This window comes from Siniperca chuatsi, linkage group LG10, assembly GCF_020085105.1.
Source record: "Siniperca chuatsi isolate FFG_IHB_CAS linkage group LG10, ASM2008510v1, whole genome shotgun sequence".
Lineage (NCBI taxonomy): Eukaryota > Metazoa > Chordata > Actinopteri > Centrarchiformes > Sinipercidae > Siniperca > Siniperca chuatsi.
In genome coordinates this window covers 17,174,479-17,196,885 of record NC_058051.1, presented here as the reverse complement: position 1 = coordinate 17,196,885, position 22,407 = coordinate 17,174,479, and the positions used below count along the sequence as shown (strand labels likewise).

Here is a 22,407-nt window from a genome sequence, read left to right as displayed (position 1 = left end):
TATGCCTCCTGTCATCCTCACGTACAGTATACTCATACTATTCAAACTATGTCCTTTTCATCAATATTTGGCCATATCGAATTACTGTTGTTCAGAAACTGAACCTCTATACTTTTTGGGTAAAGACCAAAAAGTGTCCATAGCACAGAGTATAAAGCGGGGGGGTCTTTTAAATCATGATGTTACAATGGTAGAGGGCCCAATGGCCAATAGCTGCCAGCCCAACCCGATAGTGAACTGAGTATGGTTGTGTTTATTTTATTTCTTTTGAGTTCAACTTTTCCTAAATTAAAAAAAAAAAAATTGCAGGTTCTTCTTTGAGAAATTATAGCATCACTTTGACGTTTGACAACTGATTTCTTTTGTTAAATGAAAACATATTTTTGTAGCATGATATCAAAAGAAGAATTGTTTTGGTATCGCATTGGAATAATATTGGTGCTAGTATCAAAGAACTTCAAACCATACCCATCCCTATATCAAATAAATAAATAATAAACATTAGCCTTTGTTGTGTGTCTGTGTGCAGGTAAGTGAAAAATACTAATTATTCAATTTGTCAAAATGTTGTCACATACTTGTATATAAGCACACTCATCCACATAATTATATACACCACTCAGCATTTCACATTTGTACATGTCACATTTTTCCTGCCCCCAAACCATCTTTCTTTTCCTGCTTCCACCTCTTTTTACTTCATTTTCTTCCTTTCTTCCTCTCTCCTCTTTTTATATCCCTCCCCTCTCTCTCTCTCTCTCTCTCTCTCTCTCTCTCTCTCTCTCTCTCTCTCTCTCTCTCTCTCTCTCTCTCTCTGTGTGTGTGAGAATATCAAAGGGCTGTGTCAGTACCAAAGCTCAGCTCAACAGTGGACTGGTTGACCTTGGATGCTCACTAACAACTCAGGAGAAAGGGAGAGAGAAAGAGACAAGGAAAAGAAAAAGACAAGGAGATAGAAAGAGATCACATATGTATAGGAATACTAACAAAGCTTAAGACAGGAATCTACGAGGCTAACATGCAGAGACACAAATTTACAAATTTTGGTTATAGTATGCAGTTGTCACTCTCATCGATACCCAAATAGTGACCCCTGTCTTTAGCTGGTTGCATTAATGTAGGCAAAAAGCCACTTACAACCACTGCAGAGATGCTTCTTTAACCTCAGATCAGACTGAACACAGGAGAAACTTTAAAGTTTAACTTATAAAAGATAAAGGCCAGAACTGGAAACCAGTTTTCCAAATAATAATTGCTGTATTGTGAGCTATATACCTTCTCACAGTAACAAGCAATTGCCAGGATCTGGGTGTTTGACTGAGGAGGGCAGAGAGCCAAATACAAATATAGGTAGATTTCAAATGAATTTAAAAAATCATCAGTCATTTGTATTTATAGCAATATATGATGTCTATAAAAAAGTATTAACCCCCCTTGAAATATTTCATGTTTTATTGTTTTACAATGTTGAATTACAGAGGATGAATTAAGCTTAACAGAAGACTCGTCAAATCTCAAATCAGTCAAAACAAATCTCTGCAAATATTCAGAAGTTCGTTCGAGCTAAGGATTTCACCTGACATGTCAACAACTCTGTAACTGTGTATGCTTGCATCTGTGTTGCATCATAAACAAGTAATACACACACACAACCACACTGACGTAAACACAAACCTACACACAAAATGTATTTTTACAGCATAGCATGTAATACTAACAAAATGTACTGATGCACAGAAAACACACACTCACAGACACACAAGAATCCTGAATCATAAATAATGCACCTACATACACTAACGAGCCAAAAGTACTCTGTTGCAAAGTGTACAGCAATTTATATGAGAATGCAAGCAATAAAAATATGGAAAAATTGGGAATAAATCAGCTTCCAAGAAAGAATGACAACAATTCAGAGAAAACCTCAAACATCAAACAAAACAAACTACAGACCATTCTGTTCAGACTGATTTTGGACAAATCCTGAGGGACGATTTTACTTTTTTGCAGAGATTGGAAGGTATGTACAGTATGATGGGAGTTTGACTGGCATTAAATAGGCTTTTGTTCAACAGGCGTGTAGGTGGTGTCAATGTAGAGGAAAGAATTAGGCTGCAGGTTTTAGAGATTATTAAACTTTCAGTTTTGCCTCTGAGAACATCGACTAATTATTAAAAAGAGATAAACTTGGGAAAATGTAATGTTTAAATAAAGACCTCATATAATTAAATTTACAACACTTGAATGACTTTGAAGATGCTGTATTTGTAAAATTAAAGTAATTTTAAGAATTTTTAAGGACTAGCAGACATGCTGCGTTTATCTACAACATACTAAAGACAGACAAGATCATAACATTTTATTATGATTATTTCAAAATTGGTAACACATATTTCTCTATACTGAGTTCACTTTTTCAAAACTGTTGTTTTTATTGACATGCAGCTCAGCACAACAGTTAATCAAACATCCAAAATGCACTAGTGCAACACAGACACATCTCAGAATCAACTCTTGTACCCGAACACTGACACCATTTGTCTCCCAACAGTAACTTTGTCACTCATTACACAATGACCCAAAAAACACTAAGAACAGGTAGCATTGCCTGTTGTTATGTATCACTATTGTCTTTGAAGTATATTTTATTTATTTATTTAGGATAAACCAAGATTCCATTACAACAAAAATAAAGTAACTTCTTCAGTGTATGGATTGTGTTACCTTACAGTATATGTCTCAGAAATTAATCAGAAATGCTTCAATATGCTTCAATAGGCTTTATTAGTTTTTGGCCATTTTTGTACAGAGTAACTCCAAGTGCACAAAATTAAATTAAAGCAGTTCCAGTTATGCAATACAAAACTATACATATTCACTATACAAACTTGTGTAGGATAGCTACAGATATAGAAATACAACAGGGCTAGTCAGTCCTGTCTTCAGCATTTGACCACAAGTTCTCATCCACATCACACCTTATGTTCTCTCATGTACGGAGCCCCCAAAAGGTCACAGCAAGCATTTTTTTGCATTCCCTCGCAATATGTTTTGCGTTACCTCACAATATTTAGTATACTGCTATAGACAGTACTACTGCTCAATAGGCATGCATGGTTATGTAATTAGCGAAAGTAAAATTAAACAAATTCTTAGATCAAGCAGTACAGTATTCTGCAGGATTCTGTCAGTCTCATTCGTGAACAGTTACTGTACTCTGTACTGTACTCCAGAGGGGTTTCACTGAGGAAAAGGAGATGTCTCCAGAGGCGGAATTACAGATGTGCAGTTGAATCTATCTCATAAAGCTAATGTGCTATTTGTATGAGTCAAAAAAAGCAACAAATAAGAAGGTGTCTGAATTGCTGCAAACAGAGTATGTGGTTCTGTCACAGAAAGAGCAGACAGCATTGAACCACTTGAATCAGGAAGGCAGACTAATGCAAGTTGGAAAGATTGTTGCATTTTTGCACAAACAAATTGAAGTAAACTTTAATGCTGAAACAGGTTTTGATAGGAGGCCTGTTGCTATAAGTGTGGCGCAATAATTGATGTCCCTTATACATACAGCTCCTACCCAGAAGGAACAGAAAAAGAAAAGTATTGCAAGGTAACGCAAAAGTATTGCGAGGTAACGCAAAATGTATCGCTAGGTAACGTAAAACATATTGCAAGGTAACGCAAAACATATTGCGAAGGAATGCAAAAGTAGCCCTCAAAAAATTTACCATGACCTTTAGTGGGCTCCGTACTCTTCCAATACACCTGGGAAAGAATCTTTTTACACGACTGATCCATCCCTGGCAATCTTCTGCAGATATGTCCAGTAGGGCGGCCCCCTAATAGTCAACTAAACCGCCGATGAGAAGAGTCTTAGTTCACACGTTTTCATTAGTCTGGTAGTCGCAGAAAAAAAAACAACCCTCCATTCGGGAAGCTGTGCCTGTCACAGGGACGAAACTATCAGAAGATTGTTGCAACACAGACCGTTTCTCTTGTAACACAGGAAGTCACTTACCGGCGCTCTGCTGCTAACTGTATTAGCTGCCATTAGCTAGTTACCTAACTTTGCGATCATATTAGCTGACTCTATATGGACAGGGAGCTCCGAGTACCTTGGGGAGTGTTGGTGTATGTTTACACCGCTAGCACAGGAGCTTTGGACCACCGGGAGGAGGAGGTTTTCAAGCCCGGGGCAGGGGACCCAGCGGGGGGATGCTGCCGTGGAGCGGGGCGGGAATGAGCACCAGAACTAGAGCCGGGCAATCGGGAAAAGGAACAGGGCTCGGCAGCCTCCCAGCGAACATGGCCGGACCGGGACCAAACACAGCCTCCGAGACCGATGGAGGCCAGTTTGACGACAGGAAATAAAATATCAAGGTGATTTATAGCAGCTCCGACCAGGACTCTGACTCCAGGGACGAGGAAGACATGGCAGGGACAGGAGAGGCATGAAGTGGCAGTGGAGCGAGTTTGTAGCGAGTTAATTTGTAAGTAATGTTATACATCATCCATCATATTAATATATTTGTATATAATATGTATTAATGTATTTTTTTTTGTGAAGTTGAAGTTGGAAGTTATTTGAACAAGGAGACTTGTGTGATGTTATACTGTGTTGAAATAAATTAACAAAATGTTCAGTCTCCTTGCTGGTTGTTCCGACACATTCAGACTCATTAATACTTTTGCCATTAGCAACAGGCGGCTCGCTTTGTGCCCCTTGTAAAGTTTATATTTAAAGGTTTATTATGGTTTTCCTCAACTCCATAGAGGAAAATATTTCCTCTATGGGGTTGAGGAATGGAGAGTAAGGTGGAAGGAAAAGTGACACCATCCTGGGATTGGCTGTAAACTGTGTCTGTGACTGTAGGAGAACAGGGAAATGCTACATTGTCCCAAACAATTACAGGATGTTCTGGATTCTGCCTCACTTGCCCCCTTTCCTCACCAAGCCTTTCATAGAAGTCATCAAGGAATGAAAATAGGCGCTCAGTGTCCAAATTAGGAGTTTAAGCATTGTTATTGTTATTATTTTTTTAGTTATGTTAGGTTTTGAACATAAATTTACCACTTTTGACAACAGTTTAGTCCACATTGACCTCTGTTGTGCTGCCTGTGTGAAGAGTTTTGAAAAAGTGAACTCAGTATTGAGAAATGTGTGTTACCAGATTGTCAAAAACTGTAAGATATGTGGTGGTGTGCAGGTACCTTTGACTCCAAATGTATAAGAATGAACTACATTTTAATTTCACATTTGGAGGAGATTAATACAGAAGAAGCCTACATTTGCTTTCTTGTATGAAAGTTTTGAGTGACAGATGCATCAGAAAAGTCACCATCAGGACAAAAGATAAAAAGGATCCATGGACAGAGCAGTGTCCATGATCCTTTTTTAACTTGGTTAGAAGAAGACATGGTTTTCCCATCTCCTCCTCTCCTTCCTTCCTCTTTTCTCCTCCCCCTGATGTCAGTGACTCCTCATCAGGGACCACATTAAAACTCAATCAATTACACACACACACACACACACCTCCCAACAACTGTCTCTCTGTGTCATTCCTGGGCTTAATGCCAGCATCTCTCTCCCAGTCTCTCTTTGCACAGTCTTGTCCTCATCTCTCTCATTGTGATCCTGTGGCCTTGTTGGCCCTGGCATTCAATTTAGCTGTCATCCAGATGCATCCCTCTCTGCGTACACACACACACATGCACACACACTCACACACAGATGGATTTCCTGTCAGGACAGTTTGAGACCAATCAGACCGTGGTATAGGAGCATGCCCAGATGAGAGCTAAAGGCCATCAAGGGACCCCCCAAACAATGAAGTACTCCCTTTAATCCTTGACACACACACACACACACACACACACACACACACACACACACACACACACACACACATGCACAGACACACATACACAAATGCATGCATGCCAAAAGTTATATACATCATACAACACAAAAAGCACACAAAGACATGCACCGTCAACTTAAATAAAACTGGACTTAAATTTATCACCAGCGTTATTAGATTTGAATGCATTAGGCCTGCATGCGTATATGAGAAATCCAAACATCTTCTGTGTTCATGTATTTTTGTCTGTGTGTGTGTGTGTGTGTGTGTGTGTGTGTGTGTCTTTAGGCGCCATCAGGGTGCCACACAATATGGCTAAGCCCGGGTCCCACAGGAATTGAACAGTGTCTACTCAGTTTCCAGGAGATCAGCAGAGCCAGGCAGAGAGCAGAAAGAAAGAAGGAGGAGTGACAGAAATACAGAGAATGACAGGGACAAAAAGTGAGTGACACAGATGAAGACAGAGGGATGAACACAAAAAGAGAGAGTTACTGAGACAGACAGAGAGAAAGAGTCAGTGGAAACAGAGAACCAGTTGGAGACATGATGAAGGGATGGGCTAGAAGGGAGGTTAGACAGGATGGAGGAGGAAGAGTAGACAGTACAGAGGAGGAGGAGGAGAGCAGACAACACTGCACAAAGTGGAGGAGGACCTCCTGTACACACTGTCATCCATGGGCAGCTCTTAGGAATGTAAGGTGGAGGAGTATACTGAATAATAGGGTCAAGGTTACTTCAGCTTTGTCATAGAATGATTTATCATTCAATATAGTGCAACACGTCAGAGCAGTAAATTCACGACATATCAAACATGTTGTGCACCAAATCACCGGTCCACCTAACATTCTATAGCCAGTAGTTTGTCTGTCTCTTGTATTATAGATTTAGCCCTGTAGTGCAGTTAATATGTTTGAATAATGGTGATGACACACACAGACACGAGCTTCTCCCCCTCAGTTCCTTCTCAACCAGACCCAGACAAAACTGCTTTTTTAATAAAAATCTGTACAAACCATATTATGAAGCACTGCAAAGAAAATCAGACAAAAACTAAAAAACTTGATTAGAAAGTTATTGAGCCCTAAAAAGGACTAGAAGTTATCTCTCAACTCTTGAATATAAAAAAACTAAAGGTGCTCCGATCAGACTTTTTGTGGCCAAACACCGATCGCAGTATCGATCGATACTGATCACGGGGTCTATTTGAAACCTTCTATTTATTGTGTAGCATTATTTATTTAACTATTCTTAACAACACTGTATATAAAGTATTAAAATTAAGAAAGATGAGAAAGTATCATGAATTGACAAGAGTTTATTGGCAGGCAACATGTGCAACATATTCCACTGTCTCTCTTAGAGACACAACTTAAACCATAGCAGCCTATGCTTGGTTATTGGGAGCAGCTTAGAGGTTAACAAATGTACAGTGTTTCCCACAGAATGGAGGGGAGAATAGGCAAATTTCTTATTTCACGATTTTAATTCTACTTAATTCTCCACCTTATTTTAGTGTTTACTCACAAACTACGTCAATCTGCTCACCTTGCTTTTTCCCTTCAGTTCTCTTCAGTTATATCCTACAATATATTACTGCAAAGTGTACACTTATTCAAAAGATGATTAACATCGAAATTAGTAAAGAAATCTAAATATGTTAGACAGCTAAACAGAAAGAAAACATAGCCTGCATTACAGGTGTGTTTCTTTAATGATTTCCTTTAATATCTTCTGGTATCCTGGAGGGAGAGAGTAATATCAATGTGAGAGTTCTGTGGCAGGCAGGATTGGAGAGAAATTGGACGGCCTCTCTTCATCCCTACCATGAACAAAACACTGAATTTTAAATTTAGTTTTTAACCATGCAGCAGCATGTTAGAAGTGTAGTCAACCTGCAATACTGAAATCGTTTTTTTCACCCAAAGCATCTCTGCTCACATCACTTGCCAGCATGAGCTGTCAGCGTAGATATCATTAATTGAGACTGCTTGCTGCTATTTACTTGTTTGTGCTGCTTCGTGGTTCACTAGCTCCTAATACTGTGCATTAGAAAATGGTTCCAGTGATGTAACAGAGCGCAATGGGGCATTTTTACAGCCTACCTGGAAAGAAACTGGTTATTATAAAGTAAGGATTGAAAATGGACCTGGGTTTACATACTGCAGCTGTTATCTAAACATTAAAAAATGGTACTGATCCTGATGTAAACCAGCCTGGGACATACCTAGATAGGATATGTGGTCAGTGCAATACAGTGGGTGAGGTCAACCGTCAAAAAACACAGACACTCCTCTTTCTGGTGGATCGATCATATTGGTTCCTAGATCGTTTATTTTCTGTGTGCTCAGTTCGGATTTGAGTGGGTATGTTTGCTGAAAAGATGCTCTGTGCTTTGTCTCGTAACGTTAGTGGCGCTTCACATTGCCACTTTTAATAATCGCCACAGTCTGCCCATGGGAATGAACATGTAAGAGTCTGTCTATTCTTGATTAAAAGCACGCCATGTGAAATTACTTCTGACTCATTTATTTCTCTGAATGTCTCTCATCTCGTCTCCCTTGTCACACAAGCTGTGTATATGCCGTACAGGCTAGAAAAGCTGCGCCAGTCAAAATACAAACACTCCGGCATGCTACAATGACTTCTATCACCAGCAGCTCAGCTTTCATGGTTTTTTTTTACACAAATACTGTATACACTGGTGAAATGTCAGGAAGGTAAGAAGGTATGAAATGGCATGCAATTTTCAAAATACACAGTACAATGAAAACAAAACCTCTTTGGCTTGTTTTACTGGAGACAGTTGGAGACAGAAAAAACAGATTGTCATTATCACACATATCTCACAGTTAGTCCAATTAAACTTACTCCTACACAAACACCACATATAGAGTCCTGGAGCTCAACATGTCTCAACTGCTAAAATATATTCATGGAGGGTGTTACAAATTAATTATGAGAAACATAATTTCATTAGTTTTTCATTTTGCAATTTTCACTGATTTCATTTTTTTTCAAGTTGACCTGATGCCAGTATCCTCCCCTGTGTTCACCTTTTCTCTTATTTTATTTTCTCAATTCAACATTTTTCCAATTTCTTTCTTAATCCACTCCCCACGCCTTTCTCCCCTCTCCCTCTTTTAGCTCTGCCTCTCTAATTAAGTGGGCTGTCTAGATGACATTTGCAGTTAAATGAGTCTCATGTCCTTCTCTCCCTATTAGCTCTGTAGGCGTGTGTGTGTGTGTCTGTCTGCGTGTGTGTTTATTATTTTGTATGTGTATGCAAATGTGTACTATGTTTAAATCCTTCTATGTTTGTCTTCCGTTGTGTGTAGGCATATTTGCTTGCATGTGTTCGTCCCACCCTGGGTGCCGGCCAGAGGTGCCGATTGCCAGTTGACCGTGGGGCTATTTTAAGGCCCAGTTTAATTTGTGGTGATTGATTGTGATAATTAATTTGCCGTAGGTAGATGATTGTGGTAATTAATTTGCTGCAGCTTGATGATTAAGGGTTGCTGGTGTCCCGTTGTGAGCAACACTGTTTGGCCGATTAGCTCCTTTGCTGCCACATTCATTTATTGTTAGAGTACACCCCTGTTCACAGCTGTAGCTGGTCTCACAGTCTCCCAAAGCTTGTGACCTCAACACGAAAAACTTTGGGCAAACTACAGTCGGACCTAATATATAACTCTGACTCTGCAAATGAGAAACTAAATATACATAGGCTTAAGTTTTATCACACCTCTAATCTCAACTCAAATGCACACACATTATTAAGAAGTTGGAACATGTGGATAAAATGTGCACACTGGGAGTAAAATTAGTTTTAATCTGTTTTCCATAAAGTCTTCAATATATTCTCTCAATATATTTTATTCCTATATTACAACACAGACTCTTAGAGATCTGCACAGCGAGATAGTAGAAATATTGCTATTTCTATTCTTCATTTGCCTGGTGTTCCCCATAGTCTTTGCAGGATTGGTGAGGTGGAGAGCTACTCCATCCAACCAAATGAGACTTGCTGCTCAAATGAGAACAAATGGCTTTCCTAACAGCGATATTATTAAACACACAGCACTGGTGTTTCAAACGCATTAGTGGGACTGATATGAAGTTGTTCGGCTGACTGGCGGAAACAATGAACTCTGACTAACGTTATTAATCGGAATCATAAATCTATTTCTCATCTGGTCTATCAAATAATGAGGTAGGGGAAACCAAGCAAGGTTTTGCATTAAACCGTGAAATGCCACACAATAGCATAGATGTTCACAGACACACACTTTTTGCACACATGCACACACACATTCACACACAATACAAAAAGAGAAAGCAAAATGGGAAACACTAGAGGGAGAATATTTTTTCTGACATCTTTATGTAAGAAATTCATTTATGCATGGCTGAAGATGGACTTGGGTTTATTGGTTTCTTTATTCTGAAATGGAATTCAATGCGGAGCAAAAGAGAAGAATGGAGAGAGAGGGACTTCTCTATTTGCATCAGGAAACAGTGTGAGGCATATTTAAAATGATGTAATGAAATTAGAGCAGGGATTTTGATTATCAGTCTTTTCGGGCTCCAAGGAGAACATCTCCAACAACAACTGAATCATTAGCAAGAGGGGTAAAAAACAACTTACTAGACTAACAAGCACTGCAACACAGACAGTGCATTCACAAGAACCTAATGCTGTTTGCTTGGGGTTTGTACTTCTGTCTGTCTGACTAGTCCCAATCTGTGCAAGCTCTCATGCTGAAACAGTCCAATGCATATCCAGATGAGACCTACATGGTATGTGTGTGTGGGTGTGAGTGTACATTGTAAAACATCACATTTTAAACTTAAAATGTCTATATTTTATTTTCAGACCACTTCAGAACTAAAAAAGTTGTTCTGACTTTTGACTTTAAATGATGATGAGTTCACTCAACTCATTAAATTAAGTTTCTAAAGAAACATGATCAGCATATCAAGGTTTTTCCTCCATAGACAAATCTTTGGCGCCCCGCAAAGAGGTTTTAACCAGCGGCAAAGGAAAATCACCAGCGCCAAAATGATAAGATTTGAGAATGAAAATAGCAATTGAAATCCTCTCCAAATGTATTTAATCAGCAATTTATCAAACAACTGTTAAACAAGTAGAACTTAAACTTAAATATGACGTCTTTGACTTCCAGCAGTCAACTCCCCTCTCATCCACAGCCGCTATATTTTACCAAAAAAGCGGCTGGCACTGGAAGCCAGCTAAGCTTGAGTTTTATTGAACCCCTCTCCTAAACCAAACAGAGTATTTCCAGTAGGTAAGAACGCGTCTGACACAGAGAAATAAAAATATAAAGTCCCTGTTTATTAAATGTTACTAGCTTACAGCATCTTCCACTCTTCACAGCAGAGTTGGTCCAGACGGTGAAAAGCTAACTTAGCTAACTTAGCTGCTGAGCTAACTTTATGAGTGAGTGATTTCTTTAACTCTGGCGGAAAAAATAATCACAAGAGAAAACACAATCAATCATCTGATCGCTCTAATTACTCTACTCACGGCTTCCAGCTCCGCAGCTCCAAAACGTATTTGGGAGACCTCTGGTTTTAGGCTATTTTATTTGACATTAGCCTTACTCGTAGCTGGTAACTAGCTAGCTCCAACTCTGTGCTGTGCTGTGAAGAGTGCAAGAAGATGCCATAGTAACAAACAGGGACTTTCTATTTATTTTCTGTGGCAGCAAACACAACACACAGCCTTTCAGTAACAATTACACTATACTGCAACCTGATCTTATCTGGATACTTTATGTGCTGATTAAAGTAACATAACTACCCATCACACACCAGGAAAGACTCACTACCCACAACAAACCCGCTAGACTCCATCACACACACAGGTTACCCACAAGTAGGCCTGTCACGGAAACTACTTTTGTTGGACGATATATTGTCCCAGCAATAATTGCGATAATCGATACACAGATGCATTTGCATCTCATTTCATCGCATTCATTTGCATAAAGCATAGGGGTTGTGTCGGTTGCAGCAAGGGATAGATAGAGAAATCTTTAGCCAAATAATCACAAACTCACTTCAGGGACATTGTATACTTGAAGTAAAAAAGTGAAAAAAAGCTGCGCCCCAAGTCTAGGGAAAACCCTGCTGTTTATTCTGGCATCATGTGTGCTAAAATGTTGGTGACATTCTTATGTAAACAAATACATATGTAAACACAACAGGCAATATCAAGGTCAGCAAAAATGACCAAGGTCATGTCCATATATCGTACAATAAGTCGATAACGTTATTATCGCGACAGGCCAGCCCACAAGGCCTACCTTTCTTAAAGGGGAAGGCTCAGCCCCTTAGACTTGTAATGTCAAAAGGTCACTGAGAGCAGCCTCGCATGTTGGTACAATGTGGTTCCAACTGGAGCAGCTGCAAGTTCTTCATGTCAAATGAAGAACTAACTCTTCAAACTGAGAAAATGGAAAGCAAATCTGTCTATAATGTTTGTCAGTGTGACTGTACATTTGTTGATTCAACTGAATATCTAAAGTTTATTGAACTTGCTCTCTCAAGTTTGGTTATCTTAACTCATTTAGTTTTACATTGTCACAACTCATGAGACGACTTTGAACTAATCACTAAAGTTCAGGTAACTCACATTTGTAAGACAGGGGAAATCTCGTTTTTAAATTGAAACAATTTAGGATGATTTTCAGTGTAGGTAAGTCCTAGAAAGACAAGCCAAGAGAGACAAGAGGCATATGGAATAAATCTGTGCAAGAGAAAATATCAGTTTCTTTGAAAATGATCAAACACACTGTATCAAAGCTAAATGAAAATTCAATGCTTACTCAGGGAGAATTGGAAACCAGTGAGTCATTTAGGTCTCAATCTTTTATATCATTCCAGCCTTGAAGCTACTCAAAATGCATGAACTGATAGAAATGACTGACTGAATGTAAATTTTACTTTGTTTCTGTCCACATATCAAATATTTCCATATCTTATAATATCTATTATGTTTACCTGTCCTGCTGTATACAGAGCACGTAAAGTGTTTAGTTATCCCGTTTTTGCCCCGTTCTGACAGGTATGGCGATATTGGTTGGTCATTTGTCCTAGACCTTGTTTTAGAGCCAGATTAGCTTTGTAACTACTGGACAGAATGTCAACAAATGTTATAATACTACTTGTCCCAGAAATATGATGACATTTTTGATGATGATGACTTTGGTGACACCCTGGGGATCACCAAAGTCAATAGGATTCACTGTCTGTGAACCATGAGGTCTGCACAACATTTTGTGCCAATCCATCCAATAGTTAGAGATATTTCACTCTTGACTAAAGCCATGACATGGTGTCTTGAAAACTAATGGGTGTATTTCTATAAATTTGCTGTACATACTCATGGTCCCCAGAGAGTGAATCATACTTTTTTAACCTTTCCTCTTGCACCACAATAAGGCCACAATTTTTACTTGTACACGAAAAAAATAAATAAAAATCTAATGGGTGGATTACCATGACGTTTACTGAGCATCGAGGGTGAACCCTTTCCATTTTGGACACTACTTGCCACCCTCAGGCCAAAAGGACAACATTATGCTGAAGATACTGTATTTCACGGTCCTATTGGCAGATGGCCATTAACCTTTCTAAGCAAATTCATGTTCTCTAGGGCATAAATCCTATTTAGTTTAACCAACCACATGGCTTTTCCTGAAACTGAGACAACATGTAAATAGACATTTGCACTAATTATTATTAGGGAAAAGTGAGGCACTGACAATGTAATCATATGTAATACACATGCCCAATGAGAATGCAAATTTCATGTGCCTTAATACACAAATCTTGCAATAAACAAAACATTTTACATGCACTCTCATCACTCTCATTGTTTAAGTCTTTTAATTTTTAATGGAACACCTAATTATAATTCGTACAGTCTTCATAGGTCTGTATTGTAGGGCTGGACCTGAATATTCGACTATTTGGATATTCATTCTGATGATAGCAAATTAACTGATTGAGTCTCATGAAATACACTAAACTATTAATTTGGAACTCAGATTAATAGTTAAATTAATAACTATAACCAAATTACCATTGATAGCTAGTAGGTTGAAGGATTTGGAGTTCAACATAGCAGAGGGTGGCAAATTACTCACTCTTGTGCAACATTAAAGAGGCCAGCATAATTATATACAAGCATTTATTAAAAGATAATAAAGCAAAACACACAATATGAAGACTAACTAAACTACAGAACACAAGGTGTGTGTCTATGTGTATGTGTGTGTGTGTGTGTGTGTGTGTGTATGTACGCAAATCTGGGTGTGCGCCAAAGGGAATGTGTGTGTGTGTTTCTTTGTTCAGCCTGCGTATGTCTCGCGTGCACAAGCCCACGCAATCAGAAACAAAGTAACATGTGGAGCGGGAGCTTTAAAGTTACTCTCCGCCGTGTGTGTGGTTGTGTTTGAGTCAAATTAGAGGTGTATGTGTATGATCTGTGTAAAGGCCTTCGCAGCGCTCTGGTAGATCAGGAGACTTCAGTTCTGCTGCGTGTTTCTGCCCGAGCAGATTACACGGCGAAAGCAGGAGGAGAGAGTTCAGGTCGGTGTCTGCTGGTGAGCAGAGAGCTGAGAGGGCGACAGCCACAGGCTGTCTGCCACACTGGAGGATTCCAGGAGAAAAGAGAGAGAACAAAGCATTGCTGATCTTTTTATTGACCTGGTGAAATCCGGGTCACAGGTCAGACTGGCCAATGCTGCATTCGATTGCTCTCAGGATTGTGGGACAAAAGAGAATGCAGTCTCCTAATGAAAGTTCAGTTAACAATCACCCAAATTAATGAATTCATCTGTGGAGTTCCAACATTTGGGCAGGTATTCGATTTTCAATTTGGGCATCAGATATTTGCACACACACCTACACCTCTGTCTCTGCACACTGCTGCACAAACACACACTGGTTTGCCCACCTCAGTCTGTTTCTCTCTTGCTGTATCATAGAGGGACAGACACATACAGGCCGCGATTACGTTTTCAAAACAGCAGGTGAGCCGTTGTGAATAGAATATCCACGGTGTCTGCGTAATACCAGAGAACGTCTCTCTCTTTCTCTCTCTCTCTCTCTCTCTCTCTCTCTCTCTGTGTTTCTCTGCAGAGCATGTGTGATGGCAGCAGGTTTTCAATCTGAGAGGTTGCTGGAACATCAACGCCTGCAAACAATCACTTTAAATATAACTCTTCATACCTGTTTTTGAGAATTCAGCATTAGTTGATATGATATATGCCACTTTTATGAAGCTCCTCAGCAGAATTATATTGCAGAAGTTGGGTCTGCATATTAAACTAGATTCTGGATTAGCATTTAATTTGAGTGAACTTTATGTGCAAATACCATTTGCCTTTGTTTCATAGCAGAGGGTTTTCACTGAAAAAAAGTGAAAAATGTCCGTTGACAACTTAAGCGTGCAAAATACAATTTGTTCACTGTCTACATGAAGAACTCCAAAATCATTTCAAGACTGCGTTCAAAAATAAAATTATAAGATTCTGCTGCATGGAACACACATGAATGGTTGGATGGATACATACACACACGCACACACGCCTCCCATGACTTGAAGAGGTTGTTATGATTAATAGGGGTGAAAATCACTCGCAATCTAAGAGGTCCATTTGACTCCGTTAACTCCTTTAACACACACATATCACATGCAGAGAGCTCAGCCCTTGGTGCTTAATGGAGCCCTCATACGGGTTATTGATCAGGCGGACCACAGCTAGATTAATTTATTCTTCTAATCAAGCTTTAATTAATAGCAGGACACTGGTAAGACCCCCATTAAAAGCTGTGGTCATTACTCACAGCAGGAACATAGAGGAAACCAATAATCAAAACATGGCTGATGCTCCCTTGTCCCATATTCAGGGGTTCAGCCAGTTGAACCAAGGACACCAGATTGTTTATATTTTAAAGAAAGTATTACAAAGAAAAACTAGGGGAAATTTTAAGACTTTTCTCTTATTTGAGAAAGAGAGAAAGACACAGACATACTAACAAACCAAAGCAAAAATAGAGATATATAAAAATACAGCAATAAATACATGGCTGCACATGCAATTACACACATATATATACAAACATGCACACAGTGACTGCAAGAATGAGAGGAAAGAGAGGGAGGCGGGCAGGATGGAGATGGTCAGGCAAAACAGACAGCTAAGAGATTGAAATGTGAAAGCTGCAAGATTTGCCAGACTGCATTCAGCAAATCATAAATCGCTCATGTTGCTGCACATGCTCAGAATGATTATGCTAAAAGTGGATATTGGACCTCTCCCTGAAGTTGGTGCCATTAGCAGGCAGGAAGTAAATACTTAGGCACAAAGAGAGAGACAGAGTGAGAGAGAAGCTTCTTCTCACTGAGATGGGCCTTTAGTCCTAAATGTGTGTATGGCGAGGAAGAGAGGATGAGAGGAGGGAGAACTTAACAATTAGCGTTCATAATGAGATCAGGGTTATCAGACGGCTCGCTGGTCACGGATGATGAAAAGAACACTAATTCAGTTTGTCTCTTCCTCTGTTCCGCTGGCCCTCACTGCTTGCTAAGGAATGGAGAGAGAGGAAGAGGAAGGGTGGGGAAATGTCCATATTAAGAATAAATCCTATCAGACATGTGCTAAATTATCTCTACAGTGCAATTTCATTGCTTACATTGGTTACAACAACTGCAAGCTTAAGAGAGCAGAAGCCATCTTGGAAATCTCATTCTCACCTATCTGCAGCTCTTGGTCACTGCCAAGGTATTTGACTCCAAAATGAACCTGTTGTTTTTGCCCCATCACATGCCTTTCCACTAAAACAAAACTGTCTAAATGATGTCAACACAATTTTCTTGTTATATTCTCTTGTTTCCTGTTTACTCTCATATTCTCCTGCTAGCTATAAATACCTCAAAGCCTGCCCTGGCTGCACCTCAGTTGGAGCTAAATGAGTGTAAACAGCCCTGACTGGGCCAGAGACGGATGAGTGGCATCGCTGAGGGAGGAGGCCGAGAGATGGATGGAGACACAGACAGAGGAAGAGAAGACAGAAGAAGGGACGTCCACACACTCCTCTTTATAAAGTTCCTTGTGACAATTGGCTGCTAAAGCCAGACAGCAGACCCAACACATGGAAAAACACAAACGTGAAAATACTAATCAGTAGCACACATGCAAATACACATGCACACAGGCAGGCAGAGACATAGTGATTTGTTGTTTAGTCTTATGTATACGTTTTTCAAATCCTGAAGTAGACAGGATATCAGTCGTATTTCCTGTTTCAGAGAGTTTTACTGCCACGCCCTACACCCACAATCCCATGCTCATCAATGCACCTCATCAATGGAACCTAATCATTAAGACTGATTAGGAGACATCTCAGTGTGAAAGGACCCCCACACAACCCATCTATCACTAACGCACACAGAAAAACACACACATGCATGCAGACGCGCACACACACCAACACGTACAAACACAAACATACACGCACACGCACACACACACACACAGGCTTCATCCATCACCCCCTGTGGCTGGTCTATCTGAGGTCTCAGTGATTAGTTGTCCTGCCTGGCTGAATTATGATGTTAATAAGTCACCATTAGTTCCCATGTCCACACCTACTTCACACATGTGAGTGAGAGTGCATGCACACACACACACACACACACACACACACACACACACACACACACACACACAAATCATTCAGCTCTATCTACAATTTGGTCTGGCCATCATACAATACAGTGAATTACAAAAGAATTCACCTCTGTTGACTTTTTAAATTATTTCTTGTACAACAAATATCTTTTGAAAATTGAATTAAACTGATTTTAGCGATCACATTAAAAGTGAAACAGAAGTAAAATTATTCATCATAAACCTTGATGCTAACAAACTTATTTTTTAATACAATTTTCAAGGAAGATATTTTCACTCAAAGCACATGTAGTTAATAACATTCATAACGATTGTATTCCCGTTTAGGTGAGCCAGTTTCAGGGCTCTGCTTTGTGCATGCTGTCTCACTGGCCTGGTTCACAGGGACAATTAATGGAACTTAACCATTGCTAATGTCATTAGTGACACCTTTCCTTTTTCTGCTATGACCAGTCAAAACATCTACCATGAAAAAGGTCTATACCAAGCTCTGATGACCATGGGAATTCCTAATGACCAGCACACAGCCCACTCAATAGTACACATACAGTACAACAGCTTAGGCTATTCATTGAGGCTAAATAAATAACAATGTTGCTGTCCATGGAACTGAAACAACTGGGGAAACTTAGCAAACACCAAATGCAAATACTGAGACTAACTGACAAATTATAACACAAAATATTAAGTAACACATCTGGTTTTGCTTTCCATATTACCCAAATCACCTGTGTGTGCAGTGCATTTTAAGTAGCTTCTGAATCTGTCACAGAGAGAAAATCACAAGTATCTAGTTCTACTAATGGCAGGGTAGCCAAGATAACTCAAACATGCAAATACAAAGCTGAGAGTCTACATAATTATTTATATGAATCCTACCATTCTCTGTCAACAAGAACACCATGCAGCAATGTGACTGTTGCCAAGGTCTTATCACAATAATTCATCAGCATCTGAAATACAGCTTGCATAGCCACACTTTCAACAGGAAACAACAAGCAAAGCCTTAGATTCCACAATGGCACAAACAACATGATGAAATTACTTAGAGAATGACTTAAGAGTTTTTGAAGTCCTGTAGACTTCTATTTATCCATCGTGTCTGTTATGGCTACATAAAAGTCATCCTTCTTGGCCCAATACATGAGACTTTCATGTTAACAACTACAGAAATGATGACCAGAGGTTCACCTTTTACATTATCTGTTGTACTACAAATAAATAATAATAATAATTTCTATTAGATTCTAGTGAAATAGAAGCCTTGTTCATGATAAACCTTATATGCACATGCAATACCAAGCTTTGATGACAATCAACTTTTCTGATGACCAGCAAATACCCAACTCTATAGTACACATAATATGCCTAAAACATGTGAGTATGCATTATATTAATTGAGGTAAGTCAGTATTAAGTCATATTTCTTGCCAGCAAGTCTTAAAAGACTGCAACTGAGCTACAAATAAAGTATAACAATATCTCTCTTCATGGTACTGAAACAACTCAGAAACCCTTGCAAGTCTAATGTGACCAGTGTGCAAACTATACCATGGCTTTCGGAGGAGCTTTTTTTCATAGCTGCAAGCATGTAGGCCTACTTGCTTTGTGTCATATGATATATAATAATCAACCACATCAAACCTCCACACAAGTATCAAAAATCACACAAGTATGATACAATACGGCCAACTATAGCAGTATACACAGTATACTCTGCAGAGTGATAAACTATAAACAACGGTTAAAGTTACCCATCACATACAGATGAGTACAATAATTTCTCGGTACAATTAAGTCATCAAATGTGAAGGTCAACAAACCAGCCTATAACAACACACACATGCATGAGCATTGTAAATACCAACAAACATAGTCCAGGCTGCCTACAACGGATCCAGTCCTCATCAACAACCATCACATACAATACTAACAGTAAATAATACAGTTAATTGGGAATAGCCCTTACCTTAAAACAGAAGCCTGTTTTTTCCCCTGATCTTTGAGTTAAAGTTAGTGAAGTTTATGATATTGCGCCGCCACGCTTTGATGGTGATGACAAGAATAGCTACAGAAAAATAGAAATGCATGGCAAAAACTGCATATTGTTAATATTTTAGAGACCCCCACCCCCCCAAAAAAAAAATTCACAAATCGTGCAAACTACAGGGGAGCCAGGGGGACATGAGCTCCCCTGTAGTTTGCACCCTGAATGTGACCAACCACCAAATGCAAATAGACCAAGTAACTAAAACTCTAATACAAAATGCTATGTAACACGTTTGAATTTGCTTCCATACTTCTGTCCCGTCCATACTACCCAAACACCAATAAACTCCATTGTGTTTAACGGGGTTGAGTAATATGATGTCACACAGAGAAAGTCACAAGCATTTAGTAGCCAACATAACTCATATTATCACGTGCGAATACAAAGCCAGTATTTTGAATAGACTTGCTGGAAAAACCAAGGCTATAGACTCGATTAATTAATTCACATGCATTCAGCCATTCTCGGCTAATTAGAACACAGTAGTAAAAGTGTCACTTTGGCCAAGGTCTAATCACAACAAACTCATCCGCAGAAGAAATACAACTTCCACACATTCAACGGGTCACAATAAGCACTGCGATAGGTCCAGCAACGGTACAGCGGCCAACACAATCACTAAAAGACAAGCATAATGAAAATAAGTATGACTTTCACTTACAGCTTGTAGTGTTTTATTCATCCACCTTATGTTATGGCAGTGTAGAAGTCCGCCATCACGGCCTCAGCTTCACCAATCTGACCTTAAATTAACAGTTGTCAAAATTATGGCATGAGGTGACAGCCATCCTTCACAATCCGACTTAAATCTTTTCGAAGCTGAAAAATATTACTGGCGACAAGATTTAGTTTTCCACCACAACCTATTACTGGTGGGAAACGGTTAGCGTTAGCAGGTAACACTATATGTTAGCATAAATATCTAACCTACCTTGCTAGCTTAGTCAAACAAGTCAGTTTGTCAGAAATATTCGAGTGTAAGTGTTTTGCCCCGTCCGACTTACTATGGGGGTGTTGTGTCTCCTCATATCCAAAACGTCCATTTCACTCGGGAATTTGGTATTGCAAAGTTTTTTTTCAGTTTGTTTATTTCAATATTGCCATTGCGCGAACAGGGCAAGATGAATAAACTCTTCTTCTTTTTCATTTAATGGCAACACACGTTAAGGTACATTAACGTCACTTACAATGCTGGAGTGTGGACAAAAGTTATACTTTGAGGGGAAAAAGATATTTCTTTATTAAATACTTCCAGACTTGGAGCTTTCAGTCCATACTTAGCCGAGTTGCTTCTTTAGTGTTTCTCTTTGCACGGAGCATTGGCACTGATATAGGCCTACAAACCTACAGCATGTTCTACTGAGTCCTTTATTCAGGTCAGCCCAGATAGATGTCTACCTGTTTGATGAAAAGTTTTATTCACCATTACATTTGCTTAAAATTCTTCTCTAAGCTGGAATCCACGTGAATATAACTAAAATATTCATATTTTAGTCAGAAAAGGTTTTCATTTACTGTGTCCTGTCTCCTAAGAGATGACTGCAAAGATATTAGTGCTGTCTTAACATACAATGATCTTTTTCAATTTGACTTGTTCTATCCATTTTAAAAAGCTGTCACAATAGCCATCATCTTAATTGTATAAACTGCAGCCCAAACAGGCAAAAACTGATGAGTGATCCTATTCCCCTGTTTTAACATGTTTTCTCAGGGCTGGTATAATTAAAATAAACCTCCTAGGACCTTTAGATCAATCTGTATTTACTCCTGTACATAGAAATAAGTTGCGATTAGATCCCAACTGATAAATTGCTTGGGCTGATATATTGGCAGACGTTAGCTTATTGCAAATATTTCTGTATATGTCAGCTGATATAACAAGACATTGCTGCACAAAAATGCCAAAGATATGTGTGAGGTAGTTTATAAACAATGATGCCATTACATCGTTTGTCCACCAGCCCAAATTTAAGGTATCCTTATCAAATATTTACAATTTGTTATGTGTTTATGTTTAAAAATGAATATTGGCCAATATATCGTCATCATTTTTAACTCTCAAATATCGCTATCTGTATTAGCCTTAAAAATCTAGTATTGGTCTGACTGTATTCAAAAATTAAGGGAATAGGGCAGCCAATTTCCACTCTGTCACTTCTTGTTGCTAATTTGTTGTATGTTTTATCCTCTTTATGTGTTTTTAACATCACACAAGTAGTCAGACTGCTAGCAGTGTCACTTTTACAGTGAAATTACCTGGTGTGACCATGTCCCATTAAAATACACTTAATGAACTTAAACCTAAGCATATTGACACAGGACACATTAAAACCCCATGACCTAGCTTCATATATACCATCCAAATATTCTCACCTATGTAAACATCTAACATCTCTATTTGAATTACTTTGAATTTGAATTTGACACCTCGACACTTTCCCAGACTGTACAGTATATGCAGACAGAAACATGTAATTTCTCCTCATCTCATCTTCATTGGTTATATTTGTTCATAAGTACATGTTTGTGTGTGTGTGTTCCTGTGATTTCCATGGAAGACCTTTCATCACAGATGGGATGAACTTTGATGAATACCTGCTGTCCAAGTCAATAGCATTTTGGCCAGACATTGTTCTACTCAATACCAGCCATACCTTAGCTCTGACTAAGTCGATATCGGAGAGAGATGGAGGGAGAGAAAAGGCAGAAATAGATAGATATGGCCATTAGGGGCTGTAAAATCTGCAGGTATGGCCTAGGTCTTATATTGAAT

General features: G+C 39.0%; 1 long non-coding RNA gene across 1 annotated transcript in view; it reads right to left on the bottom strand.

Annotated features, from left to right (window-relative positions):
• Positions 1-20,912, bottom strand: part of LOC122883549 — a 103,189-nt gene extending 82,277 nt beyond the window's left edge. Inside the window, exons 1-2 of the long non-coding RNA XR_006379657.1 lie at positions 20,639-20,912; positions 20,296-20,377 (exon numbers count right to left, since the gene is read on the bottom strand). This is a non-coding gene — a long non-coding RNA (uncharacterized LOC122883549). The remainder of the gene's footprint in view (positions 1-20,295; positions 20,378-20,638) is intronic.
• Positions 20,913-22,407: the final 1,495 nt, after the last annotated feature.